The 27,543-nt window shown below is 34.0% G+C and overlaps 1 protein-coding gene across 4 annotated transcripts in view; it reads right to left on the bottom strand.

Moving 5' to 3' along the window:
* LOC143184454 (zwei Ig domain protein zig-8) overlaps positions 1–27,543 on the bottom strand; it is a 201,429-nt gene that overhangs the window by 135,151 nt on the left and 38,735 nt on the right. For all 4 annotated transcript variants that reach the window (XM_076386697.1, XM_076386696.1, XM_076386698.1 and 1 more), the window contains exon 2: positions 4,573–4,662. The gene's annotated coding sequence lies outside the window, so the exon portion shown is untranslated. The remainder of the gene's footprint in view (positions 1–4,572; positions 4,663–27,543) is intronic.

The following is a 27,543-nucleotide window of genomic DNA, read 5'->3' on the forward strand; positions in this document are numbered from 1 at the left end:
CATTTAATTTTACCGTATGACATTTTTCTCTACCTACAAGCGTTTTAAAGATATAGCTTACTGTGTTGTGTGGAACACTGTATAATTGAATGAAAAGAAAATACACTAGGTATGGTCGACAACAGGTATCAAGGATTTGATAAGGTGATTCTAGAAGATGAAATAAGACAAAAGTGAAGAATAATAATATTGCATTTGAGATACCGTTTTCTATCTACTAAATGGTAAAAAAAGTGTAAAATGAAATGTGTCTGACTTGATGTACCCTACTGAATTATTCTACTTATTTTGCCACGTCTGATATAATACCGTACAATTTGTCGAATACATAGACTCTAATGTGATACAAAACGAAATACTTAAGTAATATTTAATGGAACTCATTAATACTTTTTTTAATAATGTCTAGACATTTATTGTGTTCCAGTATCCTTATACTTTTAAGCGTGGATGTACGTATACTAAAATATTACAGTACAATAACGCAATAAAGCATTAGTAGAAACAAGAAATGTGTTACACATTACTGGCATAGAGTCTAGTCCCATTATAAGCTTGAAACTGTGTTCATTGTGTCTAGAAATGATTTAAAGCAAACGAGATTTGCTTGTCATATGTTATCACTCGCATATGTAGAGTAGTATATGGGGTATTCTACAGTACTGTGCGAATTGATGCGAGTAAAATTGAACTCCTTCCGTTCCAAAATGACTGCATAATCTTGTTGATGTCAAAAACGGACACATATTTCATTAGAAACTCGATATGATGTATTCTATTTCTGTTTAAACTTTAGTTTAACAATCAAGTAACTTTTCAATAAAATAACTCGTGTCCATATTAATTTACGTAAAACGAACACTACTGAAACGTGCCTGTCTGATACGATTTATCCTACTGCACGCCTGGTAGCCGAGTTAGTGGTATAAGTCAATAAAATAAGTCAAGTTGGATAAGCTTCATATAAACTTCAGATATTTCTTCCACAATTAATCACTCAGAAATGGAGCTTCAAAAGCAGTTTTGTCATTTTTGATTGTTGTTTTATTTTCACTTCTAGGATCATACAAAATTATTGACATCTGTCGTTGAACAACTTTTATACTTCCACTTGAATTTTAATGACCCTCTTGCCGTCAATCAAATTCAACAGTATAAAACGTTCAACAGTGATAAAACGTAGTTTATCTTTCGGTATTTCTTGATCTAAATTCTCAAAAAATGTATCAACAGCACACATCAGTATCTCTGTATCTGTATATCTGTATGTCGTTCTCATTTGTATTCCTATTGTATATATCCAAATATGTCTCGATAAATACATCGTCGAAATGTGAATCGCATAAGAGGAGATAGTAGACAAATAGGCTAGAAAAACTAATTTTAAAATTTTTGAAAAATCTACCTTTCTCTACCTACAACACTTTTTCTTTTATCAGAATTTGATTATCTGCTTAAATGCTATGAATGTTAGTTTAAGTAATCTAACATTATGTATCCCCTAAGCCAGCATTTCTCAGTAGGGGCCCTATGGCCCCTTAGGGGTCCCAACACCGAAGTTTTGGAGCTATGTGAAGACAGAAAAATGGACATAAGAAAAAAAGTGAGATTTTCCTAAAAGGAAAATAAGGGTAAAAATAAAGAAAGTAAGAAGGGGGTTACAGAAGTAGTCGATGTTTAGAAGCGAGCCACAAGTCAAAAAGTGTTGAGAAACCTGGCTCTAAACTACGTTTTCTTACTTAAATAATTTCTATGCATGGTATCACTAAAAAATCTCAAGTAAATGGTGAACAACACACACAAAGCAGCTGCTGCATAAACAATAACGTGACAAAGAAAAATAGAACGCTGTTAATCGAAGTTTCAAAAGAAAGTTCTTTTCTTTTCACTCTCGTAGCTCCTCGAGTCATCATTCTCAATCAAAATATCACTCTTCTATTTCGAGCAGCTCCCAAGATGCCTGCCTAAACAAATAAAAACGTAGCATTCGTAATACAAGGATACAGGTTGCCCGTTGTTTCTCCTTAAGTAATCTCTCCTCACTCCTCGCTAGTCACAGAGCCCATTAATCTTCCGCGAGAGTGTCCATATGCTAGTCACGCGATTATTTTTCCAGAGTGGCCGCGTATAGGTCATGTCGTTTCCATTAATTCGGATCGTTTAGAGAGGGAGGCGCGATCGATCGCGGGGAGGGATGCGATTGTAAAACGCGCTCTCGTTTTCACGTCGCGACGATGGCCAGTGCGTGAATTATGACTCGGGTCGTGATTTCTCCTCCACATTTCGAATGCGGCGTCAATTTATTACGCCCCCCGCTGGAATGAAACGCGAGGGAGAGCTTTTGCTTGAACACATTCGCTCGGAATCAAATTTGCGGTGCTCTTGTGTCCTCTTTCCCGCTGGCTCACTGTTTCCTTGTTGTACTGATTGTCAGGTGAATGATTTACGTACTCCATATGTGACAGTGGTAATAATAATATGTGAGCGCATATGTAGCTATTACTTCAACGATTTACATATGCGCCGGTAATTATGAAAGAGAGCTAAGTTGAAGACCTAAAAAGTTGGATTTATCACTTATTTCGTGCTGCATTGATTTACATTACAAAGTAGAGTTTAACTTTGCTAGATTTTTGACTTACAATTAGACCATTTTCATAATTACCGGCTCATACATATGCAGATACCTGTTTCACGTGTGACAGTAAGAATTTTCTATTTTATTATCATAGGAATTAATTAAGTCTGTTCTTTATGTTTATTTAAGTATGAGTCTACAGTTTTTTTCTAGAGAAATATGAAGAATAAAATATGATGAGTTGTCGTGCCTTTGCCAAGAGTTTCTACGTCGGCTGGCTGGGAATTCAGGTCACGGGTGAGCAAATAGATAAGAGGGAAAATGGCGGATTATTTTAGGCTTCATTGGGTCCTTGAATCGTTTAACAGAGACAATTACTGAGAAAGTGAAATGAGACCTATTTAGCGAAACATTCTTTGACTCATCCTTCTCTTCGAATAATTAGCTGTGTCAAGTTGCATTATAGCTTTTGAGACATTTAATATAAATCTTAACTACAAATGGTATAATGTGACCATTATAGAGAGCGTTCCAGTTTTTCCTGCATAACTTTGCCAGGATATTCTTCAAACAAAATGAAACAAAATGTTATATAAATATAGGTTCTTAAATGCTTTATTAAGAAGAAATAATAAAAATACGAAATAACAATAGTTTAATAATTCCATTTCAAAATATGCAGTATCAGTACGATGATAGTTAACTGACCATTATCCATAATGATAGATAGGCTGAGAAAGACCAATTTCTTCTCTGAAAAAAGAAGTTTACTAAACTCAAATTAATACATATCAGAAATTAACGAAAGGGATTCGTAATATATTTGCTACAATTAAGGAAAATGAAGAAGAAATTAAAAATAAGCTAAACTCTATTTCTTTTTAGATCCCAGTTCTGCATTTGTAATAACAGACAACATTTTAAAATGGAGTTATAATGCGATCCAGCAAGAAAACAGTCCATTGTTATTTGGTAATAAAGCATTTAAGAGCCTATGTTTATATAACATTGTTTTCTTCATTTTGCTTGTGGAATATCCTGGCGAAATTATGACGGAAGAAAACTGGGACACCTTGTATATAAACTATTACGTCTTTGAGTGTGGGAATATACATTTTTTACATTAGCTGTGTGCAGAAGTTTTCTAGTCATTTATATTGACCATATTTCTCGACATAGAGTTCAACACACAATTTGCAGAGTTTGACAAAATACGTTTATCCGCCGATGACCAAAAAAGTGTGAAATTAGTTTACTAAAAAAGAACAAACCAGTTTGCTACAAGAATGGAGCACAAAAAAAAGAAATAAAAAAAGGAAAGCTGAATTAAATTTAACGCCAATATCCTGTCATGGATTTTGAAACTCAGAGAGTCTAAAACGTATGAAGTCATAATCTCTCAAAACGTGAGAAAATAAAAAAATCGACACGGAAGCACAATTTTTCCTCAATTTCTGTCAGAGCAGTTTGAAATGAACAAATTTCGAAAATCGATTTCGTGTACATGAAGCCTTTGCTCTGTTCCGTAGCGCTGACGAACGTTTAATAACGTTATCAAAAGAGTGATAGGAGGGCAAACAAGATTTTTCATTTTGAAAATGACAGTTTTCGAAAAATGTATCCATCGGACGTGTTTCCATTCACTGAAACTTAAAACTTTACTCGAAAGTTGTAAAAAATTTTAAATTGGACAAAAACCAAAAGTTTGAGAGTATTCTGTTGCTGAAAAGCGTGTATGCAAATTATTATTATAGAATAGCAAATATATGAGGTTTTTCTTAAAGTGTGCCCTATTCATAAATTGCAGAATTTATGTACGTTAAGAAAACAGCAACCGGGATGTTCAACATGCTGTAATTCGTATTAAATTCAATCATATTTGGCATTTAGTTTGCACTGAATGTTAAATGTGATTATATTGGGATATTTCAATTAATTTGTTTTATGCATTACGATTTCTGTATTAATAACTTAGAATATATTAAATAACTCACTGGTTCGATGTAACGTTGCTCACATCCTGGCTCTTGAGGCGCAAATCTATTCTTCAGGTTCTCTCTTCAGATTTAGCGGTCTCTCAACACCTGTAATGAGAATTCACTTGTCAGAACACCTCTTTGAGAAACATCAGGTTTTAAAATTAATGACGTATCCGAAATAAAAAACAGAAGTAAGTTCGTAAAAAAGTTTATATTTTTCAATCAATAATATAATCCTCATTATTATCTACTATTGTTTGTCACCTTTTTTAAAAATTCAATATCTCGCTTGCCATTAATGGCAAACATGCTTTTCTATTTCATTTCAAATACGTAATTCCTATTGGAGAAAACCTGATACTATTATATCATTTCATATTTGACACGGTTAATACCTAAAAAGCTACACGACGATTTTATAATTATAACCTTGTTTTGTAGGTGTAAAAAAATATTATTGACGTAGCGGATAAGCAGAAGTGTAAAATGAAGATTTTAATTAATTTAGACTCTTCAATATCTTGAGTCTATTTTCAACGACCTCTGGTATTTTAGTATGAGGACTTTAATCGAATTATGTCTAAGTACAATCGTGTTGGAAAACACTTTTCCTGAAAAGTAAGTAAGGGTTATGAAGAGGGCTAATAGGATGGCCGAAGGCAGGAAAGTCGAAGAGGATAAATAGCTTTTGGTCCTCAAGTGACTATAGAGTGGAGAAAAATAACGCTCAGAGACTTGCAAAGTAGGTAGTGCGGTATTTTCTTGTTACAAGTTTCCTAACATATATTCATCATAATTTCAAACTATTTTGAATAAACGATTCTTCTTGTTCTGAATTTTGACAACATATGAGTCAACTGTGAGGTGAATTGACCTCCTAAGCCTGTCTCTCGGTATAAGCTGGTATTAGGTAAGTCGTATATTTAAAAGTGCAAAACACTGTACTTGTTAACCTGAATAAATTAGTATCATGATACCAAAAGGTAAATTAATATGCTTAGTAACTACATTAACCAGTATTAAACTATAAAGTAGTTTGAAATAACTTTTCTAGACATCAGAGTAAGCTAATTGCTGTCTGTAATGCACTCATTCGTTTATATGTGCAAAAAAGAAAGGTAACCTATTTATGTTAACGAGGTAAACATCCTTTTAACTTTGAAAATATTACTTTTTCAATAATCTGTATTTTAAAAGCTGTTTATGCAGTTTAATGGATATTGCCTGTCTGTAAGCTCTGTCCCATTTAATACTCTGTTGAAAAATAGAGATAATACAAGAGTTGACACACAATCATAAAAGAGACTCAAGTACATTCAAATAAAAATGAAACGTGAATATGTACAGTAACTGATCTGATTGTTACGATCGTTTTGCATAATTACTTATCTGTAGTTTCAATAAAAATGAGATTGAAAATACTGTAGATCGTGATTCTAATGGCGAGAGACTCTCAAGTGTAATTCAACGGTATGACGAAATGAATCACACATGTACATGCGTATACATGTGTAGCAGCGAGTCTGTTCGAAAATGTAGAGAGAAGGAACATCAAAATTTGAATAATTCAAAATTTGAAAGTTTTAAATATTTTAGAATTCAAAGTTTTAAATACATTATTTGAAAGTTTGAAAAATTCGAAACTTTAAGAGCTGCAGATTTGTAGGTATTTGAAATATTAAAAAATCTGAGGATTTGAGAGTTTCAAGATGCAAAAGTGTCGAACATTTGACAGCTCAAAATCAAAAAGCTTGGGAAACTGAATATAACATTGTCATCTGGTTTCAATAATCCGAACACCCCTTGTATAAATCTTGAGACGAGGTGGAACTTTTTCAGAAATCAATGGAAAAGGTCAACAACTCGCTCTTTTCTCTAACTCGACCCCGCTTACGCTATAAAATGATAAGACCTAGGCTGTCGTTAAAGCGGTATGTTTTTCTGTTGCCCTTGGAAGTTAGATTATATATCTCTCTCGGAAACCAGAGAGAATGATATGACCCCGTGGCGTGGGAATAAAACCATTCTCCATCGATGTCTCTCAGCAAAACAAACAAGCCTGTAAACACAGTAAACACGTTTTCTTGCGATCAAGAGATCGTCTACCCTTCAAGGAGACAATATTCCTGCAGTTTCCGTTCATAAATGCGCAGGCAATTTGTTAAGAGTTCCCAAATGGTGTTTCTGTCGCGATGCCGTCGCGCGAGCATTGTGACACATAAAAAGGCAACCAGGGCGAGGGAAAAAATGCACGAAAAATATTTATCACAGCAAGAAGGCCGGAAGGGGCCGTGATAAAGAAAGGGAGGAGATAGATAGTTCGCTGGGCGTTTATTACACGGCTTAAACTCCCGTGGAAACCCGTATCTTCCAAGTCGTTAATATTTCATTAGGCGAGCTCGCCTTTTTCCAAGCCCCGTCGCTGAGAGTTAATAACGAGTCTCGTGTTCGTCGTCACACATGCGCCACATTCGACTATATAGGGTGTCCATATACAGGGTAAATTGTGGCGTAGCTAATAGAGGAGCGATTGTAAAGAAGAGTCGTTGTAAAGAAAATTAGTAACTAGTAGGTATAAGTAGAATAAAATTGCTCGATTATTGCCCTGATCTTCGAGGAGAACAAATTTGAATGCTATGAAACCACATTTCAGTTAGATGTTCTAAGCTTGAGCATTTTGTAAACTAATAAATAGTAATTAGTTTGATTAAGAATACTTAGTACACAATTTGTGAGAAATATTAAATAAAAAGTGTTCAAAACATTGCTCACATTGTAAAAAAGAGCTTTATCTTACTTTCATGAATCAATTGCAATATTTTTTATTTTTTAAGTTCTTCAAAGGCAAAAGGGCACTGCTTTTTCCTTGTTGGTTATTAAATCTTTTCAAAGTTTATATTATATGCTAAAATATTAGCTAAATCATTTATTACAAGAACGATGTTAGTCCATTTTTCTTTCTGTCATTTTTTCACAAGATTTAAACTAAATTATATAGAAATTATTTGTCTTCTTAATTTTGTTGTAAAATGGACTTACACAATTTTCATAATAAATGGTCCACTGATAATACTACCTAGAATTACTTAAGCTAATGATATAAATACATACAAACGTTTTGTATATACTTACACTGTATTTACTTAATTTATAGTATCTTCATATTTAAAGTAATTTTTCTTAGAAATTGCGTCGGAGATAGGGAAATAGTCTTTCATGTAGAATTATTGCTCATTTAGTTGCAAGGAATCATGTTTACGTCGTTTGTGTTAGGATTATACCAGGGCTGTACTAGGATTTACTGGACACCGTGTATATTTCCGCAGGTGGTCCCTACAGCACACCATAACCCTATATTTCGATAATTCTGACCGTAAATTACGCTGGCGTTCGGCCGAAAACGTGCTTCCTATGCGGCTAATAAACTGCCAATGATCGTGGCCAGCCTTCTGGAACGAGACGAGCCTTTCGAGGTCTGCACCACCCCGCCACCTGTGATTCCAACTACCTAAAAGTTCACTTTTTAAAAAAGTTCTTACCCTCTGTTTGCCTTTCCATCAGGTTCAGGAAAATTTATGCTACCTTGATTTCTCGAAACTTTAGAATTCTAGAATTCGTTTCATTTCATAGAATTCAGTATTTTATAATTTGTCGAATTTTGAAGAATTTAGGATTTTAAAATCTGTCGAGTTTTGTTGACTGTTGAAGCTGTAGAATTAATTGAGTTTCGCATCAAATTTCGCAGAAGAAGATTATAAAATTAGTAAAATTCAGTAGAATTTTGTTTGTACTATTTTGTGTAATTTAATTCTTCGAGCTCGCATAAAATTAATAGAAGGAAAAATATTTCATGGTTTCTCTTAAAATTTGAGAATTCCTCTTTGGGATCCACCCACGTTCGAACTTAAAATCTGACAGAAGCTTCAAATAATTTCAAAAGACTTTAAATTAGAATCTTGCCTACCCTACTCTAAAGAAGAAATGAATAATTCTTTATTTCACAACTGAGTTACATATACAATCGTGTGTAACACGATCGTGGCTAAATGTGCATCGAGGTTGTCGAAACGAAATGGCTGAACCCGAAGAAACCAACAGGTCGTTCCACTCGCGGTCGAAGGTAAAATTAGCGTGACCTGTCGGCGTAGATCTCCCTCAGGGTTCAAAACTCTGGATGCAGAAAATCCAGGGCTTAAGGCTACTGAGCATGCAAATTGTTAGGGTTTCCTGATCAGCTGGGTTCCAACTAAACAAGCTATTGTAGGTGATTAATTTAAACTAAACCACAGAATAGCAGTTTCCTTGGTTAGCTGTCGCGTCAGATGTGTTAACCGAGGGTTAGTTAACGAGGTAGGGAAGAGAAGTGATGCTGGGTGATGTCTTCGACACCGTAAACTCTCTAAGAAGAGGATGCAGAGGAAATGAGAGAACGTGCCTTCCTCTTTCCCCTTTTTCCTCCTAACGAGCGTTGTGCCCCAGGATTTTCTCATTTGCTTACGCTAAATTCACCGGCAATGCTGTTGCACTTCCGCCGAGTAAATTTCCCCGAAAATTCCTCGAAAATTTGCCTCCGCGAAGGAGTGAAAACTCGCTAATTGATTATTTCACTCGCAAGATTGGCACCGCTGCTCACCCTGTTTCTAACTGGTACACAACGTTTGCCTCGATGGTGATTCTTGATTACCTAGAATCCTAGAACGTTGCTGAGACAATTTTCGAGAACAGACAAAGGCGACTTTGATGAGAACAGCTTAGAGGGGGAGTTCAACGTCACTTTCTCTCTCTGGGACACTTAAAAATTAAGTTAATGTTAAATCTTGGTTCTCACTTTGAGTCGAAACGATTAATTAAAAAGAAAAAAGTGTGATGCTATTTCTGGCGATAACTTTTGTAGTGAGTATAATTAGTGAGTGTAATTACATCACCTTTCTTATTCATAAATTTCCCTTTTTCAATATGTTAAATAAATATTTTCTTTGAAACGTGCAGTGAAACACTATTTTTTTTCAAGGAGGTACGATAGTCACGTGACTATTCGAGATTGACAGGTCGATATTTACTCTCAACTGGCGTTTCATACTAAAATTTCATACTACCCTCTGAGAATGACACCGAAGAGTCCTCTTTTAACTATAAACTGAAAAGTGAAAATATTTGGACAGTAGAAAAGATCGCGCATGGCTCATATCGCTTACCAGCGGCTTGGATAATGTTTCATTTTCAAGAGCGAGAGAATAAGGTTCACTCTAGAATTTTTTATTATCAGAATATATTCTAAAATATTTAAGCTATACTTCAAAAATTTGTCGATTCAATATCACTATTATTTTTTTAACAGAGGGTTAAAGAACATATTGAGACTACGAGAACAGTGTCAGTATTATATTCAGTTAATTTAATTCCATAATTGAGTTTTGCCGCTAAATAATTCACTGTTATTTCTATTTTTTTTATTTTCAAATATTTTTTTTCCTAAGTTTATTTAAACGTAATACTAGTTTGTGTTGTGCAATACTTTTTAAAATTATTTTCAAATATTTTCGTTTATTTTGTATGGAATTACTCTATATTTATTTTATGTTATTATATATTGAAGGTCTATTAATTTCGTCTGTGCTTGTATAAATTATTGTTTGTATTTATAATAAAAAAGAAGTCTGCTATTGATAATGTGACAGTTGGAGTGTTAACAGCTCTTATTTTCAGGCGTTCTACTTTACTCCCTCATTTTCTTTTTACAGCTTTCCTTTCGAGTCACTGCTTCAGTTTTCATGCTTCAGTCACTCCCTACGAATATTACACTATCTATATTTAGTCAGTTTTATAATAGTTTAGCGAGATGTATTCACAGATTTCTTGAAAATTTTACTTATAATTGAATTATTAGAATTAAAATATTACTTAATTGTTGAGTACAAAAGTATTTCTAATAACTGAAATGGACTATGTCTATTCCAGTTGAAATTAGAAAAAATCGTACAGAGAAATTTTGCACTCTTTAGTAAACTTTATCTTTTCACTGTAAAGCTTTTTTCACAGATACACAATTATATTTTTGCTCAGTTTTTATTGTAAGTTATTTAATTATTACATCAACTAGTTATTGTATAAAAATATTTACAGATTAGTTGAAAGTTTAAACAATTGAGACATTTCTTGCTTTTGAAGTTGTTTAGATATTTCTAAGTACATATAGTATGAAGTATGCAGAGTATTCATTAGCAAATGTGAAAAATGTTAAGGAATGATTTGACACGTCTAAATAATACAGAAATCGATAATAACAAAAATGCACTTGAAGTTTTGAAAAATGATTAATTATTGAAAAATGCGTTTAAAGTATATCTACCCCATAGATTTATTCTACTGATTTGGCACTAGTAGTATAAATCAATGTCTCTCAATAACAATTCTTGATTATTGTCTTATTTTAATTGACAGACTTCGGTAGCTGTAATCAAATGGTCAAGTTTGTGATTTGCAGAAAATGTCACCAACTTTTTATTATACACTTAAATCCCAAATTTTTTATCAGTCTATGAGAATGGTATATTTATCCCTAATCTTCTTGTATCCTGTCGCTACGTATTCTAGCCACAACAATAACAATTTCCAGACATCGATATATAACGAAATAAATTATATGAAAAGTAGAGCACTCTTTCATCCATGGTAACATCGAAATATATCAATCCTGGAATCGGAACTAGCCAATCTCTGTTCCCTATGTATGATGGAACCGAATACCAACAAGGAGTAAGATATTTTTTTTCTCCAATAGATGGGGTTTCCACGAATGCATTTAGATCGTCCTGTACCAATTTATTGCGTCCCTCGTGAATCCATTTTCTGAAGGTTCGGCATTTTACCAATTCACTAGACCTACTTCTAAGAAAATAGACCTCTTTGTGGAATGAACCTTAGAAGTACGAATAAAATACAGTTAGCTATTAATGGGAATGCAGAGATATTTATATATTTATAATATTTCAAAAGCTATCAGGGAATAACAATTTTTGTAAAAGAAGAAGCACGTAATACACACCCACCCTATTTTTACATTTACAGTATCTCAGGAAATGGGAGCAAATGACAATTTTTATATGAAAAGTAGATGAAAATAACAATTTTTTAAGCAAAAGTAGATAAGAATAACTTTGGTAAGGAAATAAGTACGTAACTCAGACCTAATCAATTTATCTATTTATAATACTTCAAAAAAAGGATAAGAAAATAATAGTTTTTAGAAGGAAATAAATATCACAAATTTATAATAATTCATCAAACTTGGACCTGCATAGGAATGACATGCAGTCCCAGTTTCTTTCACAAAACCTTGACAGTATATTCTGTAAGTAATAATACGGAAAAATATGTTATATAAGCAATAACTCATCAATGCTTTATTAATTCTTAATTGGTCTGGTGAGACCTTGCCATAATAAAAGTAAACTTAATAAAAGTAAGAAGTCCGTGCAAAGTATCAGTGAATCACTTGTACATAGATAATAATGAGCTTAAATGCTATGAACTTTCTGCCTACTATTATTAATAATTGTTGATAATAAAATGGCAGTAATTATACCCCATTATGTTGTAATACTGACATTATACCAGTTAAGAATTAAAAACTTATAATAAAAATACAAAATGACAATGAATTGGTATTTCGTTCGACACATCATAGGAACATAGCCAATTTTCGATTAATATGCTTATACCAGCTTTAGGTCAACATGTTGAGATCGTTGATTTATAGTTTCAGTTGAAATTAAAACTTATACTTAATACCCCTTAGTGCAATTTATACTTACTATTAGTACAATTTCATATTAAGGTATCGCGAGTTTTTTCAAATTGTGAACATAGTGATACACATGTTATTTGCAGCACAATTCATTTGCTTCAAATAAGGACAATCAGCAAGAAATTAGTAATGTAACAGATTCAATTTTTCGTAGATGCTAGCTTTATATTCGTAATAAAGGGAAATATTTTGGAATGGAGTTATAATGTAAACTAACAATCTATATTAATGCAATACATGTAGAATGAGAAAGAAGTTCGTTGTTACTTTGTGTTCTTCCTATAACTATTGAATGAAGCATTTATAAGGTTATATAACATTGTATTAGGTCTATATAACATTTATTTTTTATGTTTATTTATAGAATGTGCTAGAAAAATTTTGTGTTAAAAAACTGGGGCACCCCGTATGTATTCAGTGGTAAAAATTGATAAAGAATTTGTGAAGTGTAATACTGCCTCAAGAAATATAAATGTGTGAGTGGCAATAGAAATGTAAAATAAATAAAGTATTGAGAAATAATGACTGAAAATATAGCATCAGAAGAAACACTTGGATACGTGTCATACAACAAATGACAAATCCATAGAGCACGCATTCTAATTGTAATCTAATTTTAGTCTCAAAGTTCGAGGACTCCTCCATTATGAATAGAACATAACTGAAGGATAATTTAGGGAGACTTTACTCAGCGATGATGATTCAAGCTGAGAACGTGTTTGCATACCTATGAAAACATTCCATTACAGCATCCAGGCAAGTATCCCAACGAGATCTTCACTGTGTTATATTTGAAAGGAAGTTCTGGTAACATAATAATTGGAGAACAGAAATGCATAATTTAACTGCAAAGTAACATTCTAAATATAAAAGCAATTCGAAGCAAGCGTGTTTGCTTAAGTTGAATAACTATTATTGTTCAAACTTCGAACTTTAAAATAACAATCGCTATAAACCTCAATAATAAATCAAAAACTGATTTATTTACAAAGGAGAAGTTACATCTAAGTCTATTATACGTAACAAGTTTTACCTGAAAATCTTTTCTCGTTCCACTTGAAATTCAAAGTGCATTAAAGCGCAAAAGATTGAAATCTCTCGAGTTACTCACTAATAATTAATTTCTGTTTCGGAAAAATGTGTGGAAAAGCCTTTGCTCTGAAATCTGTTTGTCATGGTAATGCGGAATGATCGTAACAAGCCCAAGTTTTGCTTTTCATGCCCTCTAATTACGTTATAATTTTCACCGTTTTAACGAGGACGGATCAAGGAGTAAAGGCTATGAGAAGCACGCGTGAAGGTTTCGATACGTTCACCTGAGAGTGCTTATCTCGATAAATTTCACGAACTACTTTGGAGATAAAATTACAGTCAAAGTCACTTTGCCATAATAGACAGCGGAATGTGATCATTCTCTTGTTCTCGGATCCACTTGTAGAAACCAAAACCGTGTTTTAAGAAAAATTTATTTAAAATCTACAACCGAATTTTGTATTTCTTGTTTCAGTTCGTTTGTCGGGAGAGCTATATAAAAGAAAAATAATTGTAATTTCACTCTTACAAAGCGAATTATTTTTCGCATATTTTACCATGTACTGATTCACACGAAATTTTAGTGAAACCTGAATTTTCATTGACTCTCCATACGGATATTATTTTCCATTTCTTCGTTTATTTAAATATTAATAAATATGTAATAAAATTTCCAAAAACTACCAATGTGTTACTCGTTATATCCTCAGCACAGTAAGTAGAAAAATTAACGCTGATTTATACACAGACCAGATAATTTATCTGAACGAAATTACGCATATTCACATGTTTTACGATAAAACGTTTTGTTCATTACATTAAGCCATTCTCTTTTATACGGCGATTCGGGAATCACGATTTACGTATGCGATTCACATCCGACGATTCTTTCATATATTGATTCCTGATTCGCAATTCATGTTTCTATTGTTCTTTGTTTTCCCAATTACAAACAATGAGGACAGACATATGATTGCAACAAGTTCGCGCGTTAAAATATCGCTTAATTTTTCAGGTTTTTCTAACAATAATTTAAAAAAAGAACGTTGCCAACAAAAATTAGTCAGCTTCAAATGGGCTACAAGTTGAGATATTAAAAATTTCTAAAAAACTTTTTTTTAAAGAAAAAGCCAAGTTGCCCTTTGTCTTTTATAAAAGGGTTCATATGCTTTTGATTTCATATTGTTGTAACTGATGTCAAAACGAATTCAGTTACCTAATATATCATATAATAGCTCTCGAAGTGACCTGGGATTCTAATCACATACCTGTATGTATAATTTCGTAATAAAGGAATCGTGGATTTGTTCTTCGGTTGTGATACACTTATTCCTTGTTCATGGTGCACACGTTTTTGGCCAGACTTTACTGAGAAAATGTATGAAACTGGAGTTTTATCTATTTGGCTTCTATATAAAAGAAATATTAAAGAAAGGGAAGTGAATAAAAAATATTAGGATCTATATTGGGATCCCAATAAAAATATTGGGAAACTAATCTTCAAATTAGTTTCAACACAATACTAAAGCTCTAAAAAACTAACGTTGATTCGTCGATGCACAAGAAACTTATTAGAGTTATATTTCACTTGTACTACTTGTTAATTAATTACTTTGGTCGGCGTTGTTTTCGCCATTACCTCTTGGGAGATAGTTCTCGAAGGAGTGAATGGGAGATAATGAGTAGCCGCAGCGTGATTTAAATTAGCCTAGTTTCAGTCCCTTTCACGGGTCAACGGCTCAGTCATTCGATCGCGATTTGTATGGTCCGCTGACCGAAGAAGCCGGCTTACACTGAAACACTCTCATTTATAACTTTTAATTGAGTAGGAAAGTTTCTGGGACGAGCTGGGGCAATCGTTGCGATGCGCGGCGTAATTTGACCAGAATTGTACGCCTCCAAATATCGAGTACCGGCCAGGAATTGCCTTTCCTTCACACCTGATTTATCACACCCTATTCGCTTTTATTTGGCCCAGTGTGATTCTGGAACTGTTCTTTTTACCTTAGAAGAATGTTAGTTCAGAGTAACAATATAGTAGCCACACTGCAGCTTTTGAAAGGACCTAGCAATCAAAGGGTAAAAAATTGACCCTTCTTTCAAATGGCGAGACTGAAAATTGGAGAGCTCGAGGAAGAATAACTTTCTCAGGAAATTTGGGACTTACTTATAGAGATTTTAACTGATAATTAAATGGAATAATGAAAGAGAAATTAGTGAGAAATTTTGGTTTCAAAATTTATGTTATTTGGTAGCTTTCTACCAAATCATCACAGAATATTTCTGGTGATGTAAAAGTACACAGGTATGTACTATGGTGTTGAAATTTCAAGATTATATTAATTTTTTTTTATTAATTTTGTAAATTACAGATGCTGTTAAATATCAGAAATTAATGTGTATGGATATCCTTAATTATGGATCTAGTTATAAGTAGTAGAACTTTGTTATAAATTGTTTTACATTCACTTTACAGATACAAAGATATGTCTTTTAGGAAAACTGAATTTGTATGTACTTTTTATTAAGTTTTGAACGGCGAAACAGGTTACGAAAAAATATATATTCTATGAAAAATTCTTATTTTTCAGACTATGCAAATAATAGTTACTATAAAAGGTTTATACAGTTCAGAGCTTGAAGTTTGAAAGACTGTAACATGGCAAGCACTAATAGTTGATTATTCATTAACCCCTGTGTAACTGATGAGTACAAGTTCAACGATTCTCCTATATTATGACCAGAAATTTTGGTAGAATTGTTGAAACAAGGTAGAAATGAAAGTACACGAAGATGGAGTTTTGCAACGAATGAGACGGAAATACATGTCTGTACTGTCAGAATGAAACTAGGGTCAGGGGACAATTAGGTGTTGGACAGTTGCTTGGTCCAATAACTCTCGAAATTGCTGATCACAGCCAAAGTACTCTTCCTACTGATTCGTCCTAGTGAAAGCAACTTCCAGGTGGTTAAGCTCGTGTGTCCGTTTAGGACAATGTGTGAAACCTACTTGGCTCTGTCCCTAAAGATGAGGTCTACGTGGGTTATCAGAAACAAGACAGAGAACTTGCTATTCAAGGCATTTATCTCATACTGTACAATCGTTTAAAAATACTTTATTAGGCAAAAAAAGTAAGTCTCAGAATTTTAAGAAATATTTGTAGAGAAGTTCCTCAATACGTATATTTCCCTAACAGTAAAATATTTATGTAACTTTACTCTTCCAAGATAAAACGAAATTTAAGAGCGTGGAGGAAGCTCCATTTTCCAGACCTTTAAGAGCGACTTTATAAATGAATTCAGCGCAGTGCGCTGGTCTGAAAGCTGGCTTAACGAACAATAACAAACTGTTTTTGTAATTACATTAGCGAGTTGGATGGATATTTAGTGCAATCGCATAATGAATACAGAATATCGATCTGTTATTAAATTCCACATTTCCCAACGAAGGTGCATTATACTTCCCTTTACTTTTATTTTAATTTTTATAACTCCATTACAGCTCGCTACAAAAGCTCCATTTTACCAGGTTACCGAGATTCAGAGGAACTTTCCTAGAAACTAAAACCACTATGATAAGAATTGATTCCATTATTTCGACGTATCTCGAACTCTCGATTATCTCGACTTACCACTTATCAATCTTTCTTTTTAATTTACCACTAACTTTACCCCACCCTGCATATTTTTCACATATTTTTATTTATTAGTTAAGTTACCTATACGTAAAAAAATTCGAACATACTCCATTTTTTTTCTTTTAAAATTGTTCTTTCAGTGTTTCTAGTTCAAAACTTTTCCCCCATGAAACGCGCAATACTCCACTTATTTCGAGACTTGAATAATACAGCAACGCAGGAGGTGAACATTTTTTGTACTTTCCCAAAATGGAGCGATCAAACCGTTGCATTGTTGCACGACATTGAATAGCCCTTTTTACCTTTCGCGGTTGAAACTTTCAAATTGGATCCAGCCGAAGCGGGAATTTCAAGAGATTCACGAGGATCCTGCGAAATTTGACGCACAGATTCGACGGGGACAAATTTTTCCCTGATACAAAATTTAATATCGCGGGAAATCGCGCGCCTCCCGCGTTTTCGTGGACTTCCGCCGCCTTTCTGCGGGGAGAGTAATATTTGAAATAGGATTTCAACGATGAAGAAGTTTGAAAATCGAAAGAGAGAAATGCAGGCACCATTGAAATTGACTTGGATGTGCCTGATCCTCTAAAGCAACTGGCTTTGAAGTAATTCTTTCTCTTATAGCACGCTGTGGACACTTTGTCCCGCAAGGAGACCTTTAAAACTGGAAAGCATAGAAAAATATCGGATTTCCTTTTCATCAGGATATGTGTACGCTGTCAGTCTGCTTATGAGGGAAAATAGAAGAGAATGGCGTCTGTTTCTTTTGCTGTTCTTAGAAGCTTTCAAGCTCAAAAATTCGCAGAAACTAATAATATAATTCAGAACAAACGAGTCTTATATCCTGAGCAGGATTATTACTCTGTGCCGACTTGTCTTTAATTTTGTAAAAAATTTCCTCAAAGACAGAGTGATTAACTACTACGTAGAAACTAAAAGTTTTTTGTCCTCATTATTTCTGGATTATGGAAGTTTCAATCGTTTAAATGGGATACTAGTTTTTGCATTGTGAAGTCTGTTAGTGTAGCAAGTTTGAAAGTTTAGACGAATTATAGGTATACCTGATCAGTGGAGAGCTTATAATGCGTTGTGGAGCATATAATTATTCGAAGACAGTTTCTGATCTAATAAGTCAACTTATTATTTAAACAGTTATGTTTAAGTAATGTCATTGATTCAATATCTTCCTCTTTGATGGACATAGAAGACATAAAACACTTTCACAACAGATATATACATAATAGAAAGCCAATTTTCTTTTTCACAATATTTTTCTAAACAATTATATTCATTTGTGCATTATATTTCTTCAGTTTTTATTATCATAATTATTTTTACATATTCGGTAGATGCTCTACAATGTTAAGATAAAAATGAAGTATTTGCTGTAAGTGGTTAGGCAATGAAAGGATTAAGCAAATGACATCGTTTGTGCGTCCCTTGCGTATAAATCGTGGGCGATCTTTGTCCCTCGAAAATAGAAGGGTTGAAGGGCTTCGTGAGCTGGATGAACAAAGTGAGAGAGGGAGGAGCGGACCGATTGTCATTTCCTTGTGAAATTGCATCTTTGCTTACTCTCCCGTTCCATAGACTGGTCGCAGTTTCGACGACAATGTCGGATTTAGTTGAAGTATCTGGAATAAATGTCCCGTAGCTAGAACTAAATCCTGCAAGGGACAACGCTTCATTTCGGAGTCATTCCGCAAATCTACGATCTTTCTCCTTCACTACTGTGCCCATGGAAATTACACAATATGAATTTTCTGACATCCCTCGAGAGTGTCTAATAGAGTGGTCAAATTATTATGATCAAATGGGAATATTATGCTTTGGGAGGAATACATTATGGTATTTTTTAATATTAATTTATTTAAAATGCTTAAGAGGTTTTAAAAAATAGGTCAGTATTTAATAACTCTGATATACCTATATATATACATATACAGGGTGGTCCACTTAAGTCAGACCATCTAACTATCTTTTTTTCTAATTGTGTGATGACACAAAAGATATTTTACATGCAATTTGAGTGACCAATATGTTCCAAGGGATGTTTCTTTTCTAAGTTTGAAATAAAATATTATTTATATGATCATAATTTGAATAGATGTGTAGGTGGCCTTGTTTAAGTCGACCACCCTGTATGTAGGCTTACTACTCAACAATCTATGACTGACTTCGCTGTACCGTAGAATTTCACTTGAGATTCACTCACAAGATGGTTGCGTGACCTAGAGTGGGTGATCAAATTATTATGACTAAATATAAATATTAGATTTAATTTCCTGAATTGTTTAAGTTTTGAATATATGAACCTTGTAAATTTAAAAATTACCATATTCCTAAATGATTCAATTTTTGAACACTTGAAATACCTACAACTCCACAATTCCTGAAATTTTACAATTTTGAAATTTTAAATATTTTACGCTTTTAACAATTCCAGTTGCCAAACTTAGAAATCTCTAGATTTTCAAACATTTCAAATAGTTATCAATTCTTAATTCCTCACATTTTCAAAGTTTGAACTTTCAAATATTTGAAACTTTCAAGTTTCAAACTTCCAAACATTTTAAATGTAAATTTTCAGTATTTAAAATTTTTCAATTCTCAATTTTCAGACTTTTAAAGATATAGAAAAATTCTTAAATTTTAAATTTTCAAATGTTCAAAATCTTTTTTTAAGAAATCAAACTTGGATGCAGATGTTAATTATATTATATGTGTTATGTTTCAGGTGTAATTATATACTTACATAGTAGTAGTAAAATACAATGTTCCATAAAAACCAATATTTCCATTAGTTATTAATATTCTGTAGAAGAAAATAAAGCAAAAATCAGGTATAACGAAATTGCATTTGACACTCCGTTTTAGTTATGAATTCTTGAAAATGCATATAAAGTGTGTCTGACGCGTTGAGTAAGGCTGCAGTTACAGTGGATGCGTTTTCTGTCGAACTGATGTTCTGACGAATATGTCAGAACTATTTATCGTGTGAGTGAGACAAGTTCAGATATAGTCGTCAGAATATTAGTTCGTCAGAAAACGCATCCACTGTAACTGCAGCATAAGTTTAATGTTGTTTGCAGTTGATCTATAGCAGTAATATAAGCCAGCATTCAGACATTCTTTACTTGCAACAATTAATAACTCATTATTTGAAACAAAGCCTCCAACAAAATTTCATTACTCTAAATTTTCGCTTCAATTTAGTATATGAAATGTAGACGTCAAAGTGCGATTATTAACATACTTTTTCCCGAAGTAACTTTGACGTATGGATTTAATAATACACATTTAATAAGTTTTAGTTACACAAAGTACAGTTACTAAACTGATAATGCATTTTTCTATACTATTTCTATTATTCCAAACTCGTTACGAAAGAAAATTATGATAGTATTTTTAATAATCATCATACATATTTCATCTTGCAGGGAAAAGACTGGCACAGAGCGAAGACAGTTTAACAATTGTATTTTTTGAAGATAAGCAGAAAATGTGCTTTCTTAAAGAATTGGTTTCTATATTCTTCTTCCTGATTTAATCCATAGATTGCTTCGTCGGCGAATGGTACACATGGCAAACTTTCAGACCGATATATACTATTGTCTGTCATCGATTTGTGGAATAATACGATCATTATCCGCAGTCTCAGTGAAATTCTTTAGCTGGTCACCTTCTAATGTTTGAGAACTGAGCGGTTACATTGTCCTCCTCAACTTCGTTAAAAAGGAGAGTGTTCTTTCTTTACCATCGAACAAAGGGAAGGTTTCCCCTATACTAGGAAAGTGCAACCAATTGGATTTCTTGGCTTCTCCCAAAAAATCTAAGGGTCCTCTTTGCGGAGAAAGATGGATAAAGTGCTATTAAATGAATACGAAAGAAAACGCGTTGAGTTTTTGGGAAGCGTCGGTTTGAATCGTACCTTGAGCGGTTTGTTTGTACCTGTAGTCAGTATTCGTACCACCTTGCATTTAGGAAAGCCAGAATTCGGGCCAACTTTAATTACGCTTCAAGTTAACTTTTTTCTATTCACGTATACCGAAACTGTCAATTAGGGCTTAGAACTCTAAAAAGATTTATGTAGAAAATTTCACGTGTTTAGTGGAAGGAAAGTGCCTTTTATCCATATTTTGATATAATTTTTTGTTATGTTGTGAAAAATGGACTCATCTTTCGTTAAATAAATAGATAAATAAATATGAAGAATTATTTAACAGAATACCGTCACTCTATAAATGGCAGTAATAATTTCTTCGTTTTTTGGAAAAATTGAGTTCCTGGTCTGTATATTAATAGCTGGACATAAATTTTTAATAATTGTATATGGATTTACTAGAATTTACAGCTTAAAAATCGCAGTATTTGCAAAAATGATTTAATGTTTTACTGTCTCCATTAGGTAGCACTAAAAAACTGTGTCACAGTGTGATGGGTTTCCCGTATTCCGTTTTTAGTTTCACCAACTGGTCCGATCACTGATAGTGGAATCGGTGCGCGTTGGTCAGCCGCAAAATCTCCGAGCATTTGTCAAATCGTCCACGAATACAAATGGCGAAGTTTGGGTTCACTTATCACTGTCAGTGCACTTTTAAGCTTTAAATTTACGATCTCAAAGACATCGTTCGTCTCTCTTACCGGCTGCCATCTTCGTTCCATCTTTTCGCTCCCCTCTCCTTATATTATCTTTGCATTCAACAGTTTCCTGCTGTAGCTTATTCTCCTCAGCTTGCTTTTCTCCTAGCATAAACGCGTTATCCTGTGTACATTTGATCGCTTTCATTATCGGGTTCGATTTTATTCCCTCCACGCGGAAGTGCAATTGATTTCGGGACGTTTGCTCCGTCAAGGATCCTCCTATGGGTTTCCTTCTTGGAGGACCCTCGAAACGAAAGACTTTTCCCTTCCAATTCCATCTAGAGGTGGTAATGCTTTTCCGAATATTTAACACTAGAACTACTAAAACAGTAAAACGACCGTAAAAGTTATTCTTTATAAGCATTTCATTGTTTATAAGCATTCCTTTTTTCCAGTTAACTCTTAGCATGCCGAAGTGGAGTTACTCAAAAACATCAATACGTTTTCAGCATGAACAATTTTAAACTTTTAAATTTATAGAGATTCAAATACTTAAAATGCGGACTTTCAACTTCTCGAATGTTCAAATTTTGAAGTATCAAACTTTCAAGTTTCCAAAATGTCAAATTTTTCAATTTTCAAATATTTAAAGCGCAAATGTTAAACTTCTTAATTATTCTAATCTTGAACTCTAAACTTTCAAATATTCAAAGTCTTCAAAATTTAAAATATTTAAAATACAAAAATTTCATAGTAAATGTAGTATGATAAAGGTTAAGATTGAGTAAAACTAAAAGCATTAACAAATGAAGATTATTTTGGGAATTATTTACTTTTTCAAAAATTTGTGGCTTTGAGAAACTGTTAAAAATAGACATACGTTATTCTCAGTAGTTCCAGGATTGAAGGAATCATTAGTTTTGGAACAGTACGACGCGCGATGTGCTGGCGGTTAGAAAAGTGAAACACTTGGGCAAAGAAGAGGCAGATTTTTTAAATTAGACGTTTAATTACTTAAAAACTTTTATATGAATACTCCAGGCCTCCTTTAACTGACTCGAGTTCTTTTTTCACAACGAGCTCAAAAAATATCTGCTTTTTAAACTATTGCATTAAGCGATCTGTTTATTGATTCTCTTCGTATAAATATTATAGTGGATACATTTTGAACTTAACTTCCATTCAGTTAAGCACTTGTCTATTTTATTAAGCGATTTTTTATTAATTTTGTGCATGCTGACACTATGTCCAGTAGGGGATACAAAAATTACTTTGAAAACGGTGATAAAAGACATTTTACACAAACATCTGTGATTTGGAACAGTTATAGATCTGATAGAACTATCTAAAAATGTTTACAGGTAAAATTCATTGGCGTTTCTCGCATAAATTTGACCGAGAGAATATTCGAAACGCTACTTATTGTTAGTGTTTTTTCCTTTAACGAGGATCTGACCTTCAGCGTATTGATCAAGCCACACACGGTCATCTCTGTGTACGTGGCCGATTTTTAGGTTCCGAATGTACCGTGACATAAAGGGAAGCGTAGTAAAGAAAGCAAAGCGTAAACAGGCTTACTTCCTCGCGGTTGAATGGACATTTGTCTACGGAAACGGCTTTGGCTGCTTGCCAACCGCTGGCACATCACAGTCGACCCAGTCTCGAGATCCGTCGCAGTCGATAGCGTTCGATATAGCGGCAGCCCTATCTCTCGCTAGAAAAAAAGCTATTGCTCCTGCCTTCCTTCGGAACGAATCGCGTAATCTCAGGGTTTTATGGGCAGACGCGTTGCAACGATGATCCTGCACCTCCGAGACATCCCTGTGGTCTCTTTAAATGCTTCAGAAGCTGAAGACGCATCCTCGACGCGAGTATTTTTACGCCGACAGCTGGGACATCTTATTTGTCTCTTGGTCCTGTGTCTGTTTCAAGTAGTTATCCCCTCTGCGTATCAGGGCACAGTGTTTTAGTACTTTATTGACGTTTTCAGGACACAGCGATCAAATGATGCGCTTGGAGGAGCAAGAACAAATTCAACATTTGTCACAAAGTTTTTAGCGAGTTCACTTTCATACAAAAAGTCTGAAAGGGCAATTGTTTGTTATTGATTAGTTTTGAGCAAAGTTCGAGCTACACCTAGGTCTTTTTTTACATAGCGGATTTGAATTGCCTAAAAAAATAGTAGAAAAAGTGATTTAGAAGTTGCAACCTGCCAATCAAGTTTCATTCAACTCTCTGAACACGATTCTTTTACACAGTACAAATTCACTGTGTAAAAAGAGATTCAGGCGTAATTGATTTTTATATCAACTCAAATGTTAAAAGCTTCTAAAATAGCTTTTATAATAAAATGAATAGAAAGCTTTCACATACTTATTAAAAAACGCTACTGAACAACGTATGATTGATTTCATCGTACCGTAGAATTTCATTTGAGATTCTTTTGCAGATCGACTTGTGATCTTCAATGAGCTATCAAATTATGAAGATTAAAATATTTTTACATTTTATGTTTTAAAAACTTCAAATAACTGACAATTCAAAGTAGCCAGAATAATATGATCAGTACTGTATTTCTATCAAGTTAAAAATAGATTCCTCATAACCAATGTTTCCTGATATCCAAAGAATTGCTTCGTTCTTGAGGTTCAGTGTTCAAAGTAACAATGGTGTTTAAAGTTTAGAAGATGTATCAGTTTGTATTGTATCAGAAAAAGGTGTGGATGGAGGATTCTGTTCATTAAGGCACTTAGCTCTTGACCGAGGTATGTTAGATGTAATAGACCTGAGCTATTAGGAAGTTTCCTACCTCAAGGGCCCTTCGTGTCCTCCGATGTTGGAATTCAATCTTCTATAACTAATTGTCGCAGCAATTACCCGCCCAGATGATCAATGAACACCCATGATCATGTTGTTCAACAGTTTCAGTAATTCCTTAGTGCAATGGCTTTGACACTGTGCATACATTCTTCAATGAAGAATCTCTTACGCCTACAATGAGTTTCTCTGTCATCTAACATGTACTCTGCAGATAAAACAACAATTGAGTTGGAAGGGAGGAAGTCTTCCTTTTCCATGAATGTAGCCTGATGTTCCTTGACGCTCTGGAATGTTAGGTGCTGTCTTACGAGTTCACCAAGAGGTCGTCCACGAATTCCAGACTTTATGTCGCTGTATCAAGCATGCAATATGTTTTGTGTTGGCAAGTACATATCTTGCCTGCTGAACTATTCCTTGCGAGTGACTTGCAGGAGTGGGGAACTCTATTTGCATTGATGAGGTATCGAGCTTCTCCCCGAGAAAGAAAAAAATAGTGCACATGTATCAAAAGTAACGCCGACACAGTGGTTAGAGTAAAGTGGTGACATGAATTTTTAATGATTGGTTGGCGCCAGTAATTGCTGCAAACATTCATCATTCTTGGTGCACGATGAGCAACACTATTTTGGAATGATGGACAATTATTAACTACAATCCTTGACGCAGCACTGCATTTATGAGTTTGTCGGTGATGAGGTGTCTCGTGGGATGTCAGACGCGTTGGTGTTTGCGTGCAAACAAATGGATTGATGCACAGAGATCGTGTAGATAAATAGAAAAATAGATGGCTCCTGCTTTTAGAAACTTCTTCCTGCACGAGATGTCTGAAGGTTAACGTACTGATTTTACTGTAGTAATTCAAATGCATAGGGGATTTTAGTTTCGATGCGATTGGTTTCTGAAGCGCGGGACCTATTTGGAAAATGAAATTCTACGAGAGTATCTTACACCTCAAAACATATTTTCGAATATCTGTCTGTCAATTGTCTTCCATTTTCTAAATTATAAATGAAGTAATGAAATATTGTTAGTAGATGTAAGTGAGGAATTGTGAATACTTATAAAACAGTACAGTTCTTACAATATTCCAAGATTCCATATACATTTTCATAAAAACAGTATTTTCTCAGTTTATTTGAAGTATGTATACGTAGCTATGAAGTTTAAATGCATATTTCTAGCCAGAATTTTTTCTGTTTAAAGTTATGTTAAATAACGCACTACCGTTGCTTTTATGGCAAATGTTCTGCATACGAATACGTGCGCATATTTTCACTGGATATACTAATTCTTGCTAACAAAAATAGAACTGCCCGAGTTGAGCCCTGGACATGCTAGGCGGTCGGCATATAGCCCGGCAAGGATCCAAAGCTAGATGCGTATTTCAAGCAACGTTGTCAAATTGTGTAAAGGATTGGATCCCTCTTTCTATTCTTAGGAGCAAGTGCATCTTTCTCAGTGATCCCATAAAGCAGATTCCTTCATCTGCAGGACACCCCATGCAAGATAGATTACTCTTTGCGTATTCTCTCATCAATCTAAGGGATTCTGATATCGATTCTATGTTATACAGGTCTGCAAGAAGTTACGAAGCAGTTTAAGATACTGTTTAACCTGTTTTGAGTTAAATTAAACCGAGTTGCCCGCTATTATTTCTGTGCGACACGAGCATCCCTAAATTGCCAATAGGATTCAACACCCTTGTCAACTGCCATTGAAATAGCGCTAGGTGGCCATGCTGTGAAGGAAAGACAACAGACGCCAGACAAACATAGAGAATAAACAAGGACCTGTGAGGACCCACGATTAAGTATTCATAGATAATTGGTTAAGGCCCAATAACTAGGGATATTCGCATGGGAGAAGCATCATTCACGAGCTAGAGAAGCGATAATATCGCAAGTTAGAAGGACCGGCTAATAGGGCTCAACTCTATCGGATTATAGGTATAGTAGGTCTTCGATAATCTGAAACACTGCAAGATTAAAATTTGACACCTTTTTGATAACTAGTTTTATTATCTCCACCAGATTGTTATTAAATAATCTTTTATGTTTTTATTGATATTCTACTATATGTAAATTACGCGACCACTTGTAAGCGATTTTGAAATGAAATTCGGCAGGATGAAAAAATATGGAGTAATTTCAAGACTTTTAACATCTCGTTCTTATATCTGTCGTGATATTTGAGTGTTATTAAAATGTGAATTTGTAGAAATCAGTTAGCTCAAGTTTTATTTAGTAATAATCGATAATTAACAGCAGTAATTTTGTGAGGATCTGTTACTTGGCTGAGCCAACACAAGACTTAAATATTGACAACTAATTAATCCTAAATAATCTAAAACAGATGAAGTCCTTTTTAAATGAAAAGGGCTTATGAAAATTCATTAAAGAAAAACAGACAAAACGGGATAAAGTATCACCGAATTATACATTTTCACTATCCTGATAACCATTATGAGTTATATACCCAAAGTTATGTACCATATATACCTAAAATGAGTTATTTTCGTGGGCGTTTATTATGTAGGGGTTGTTAAAATCATGTTACTCTAAAATTGCACAATTATAATATGTTACATCACTTGACCCTCTCCACGGGCCAGGACTTCTCGTTTCGAACCTGTGATTTATAAAACAGTACAATTGGCCTGTATTCGAATTTCCCATCTCGATTCTACGTGCATCAAACATTTGGGACACGAACCGCTCAATTATATCGATAGAATAAAGAGAGCGATTTAGATGCAAACGAAATAAGCGGAGTTGGCGATTTTCTCAGTATAAAGCGCACCACTGTTGTTCAAAGGACCCACAGCTAATCGAATTTCCTTGCCTTAATATCATTATCCTAGATGCTACTGTACAGAGAGATTCACTCGTTAGCGGTGGAAAATTTTTACGAATTCCAAAGATGTCTCATAGGTATTAAACCTTCTGGGAATTCATAACAAAGTGAAGCAGCATAAATTTGATTTACCTTTTCGGAGCGAAAGAATAATCCTATGAAGTAAGTAAAGGCTGATAAAATACTTTTTAAAATTTGATTAATGTGCACGTTCAGTCTTCTGAGAATTTCTGATGAAATATATTTGAT

This window comes from Calliopsis andreniformis, chromosome 10, assembly GCF_051401765.1.
Source record: "Calliopsis andreniformis isolate RMS-2024a chromosome 10, iyCalAndr_principal, whole genome shotgun sequence".
In the NCBI taxonomy this organism is placed as follows: domain Eukaryota; kingdom Metazoa; phylum Arthropoda; class Insecta; order Hymenoptera; family Andrenidae; genus Calliopsis; species Calliopsis andreniformis.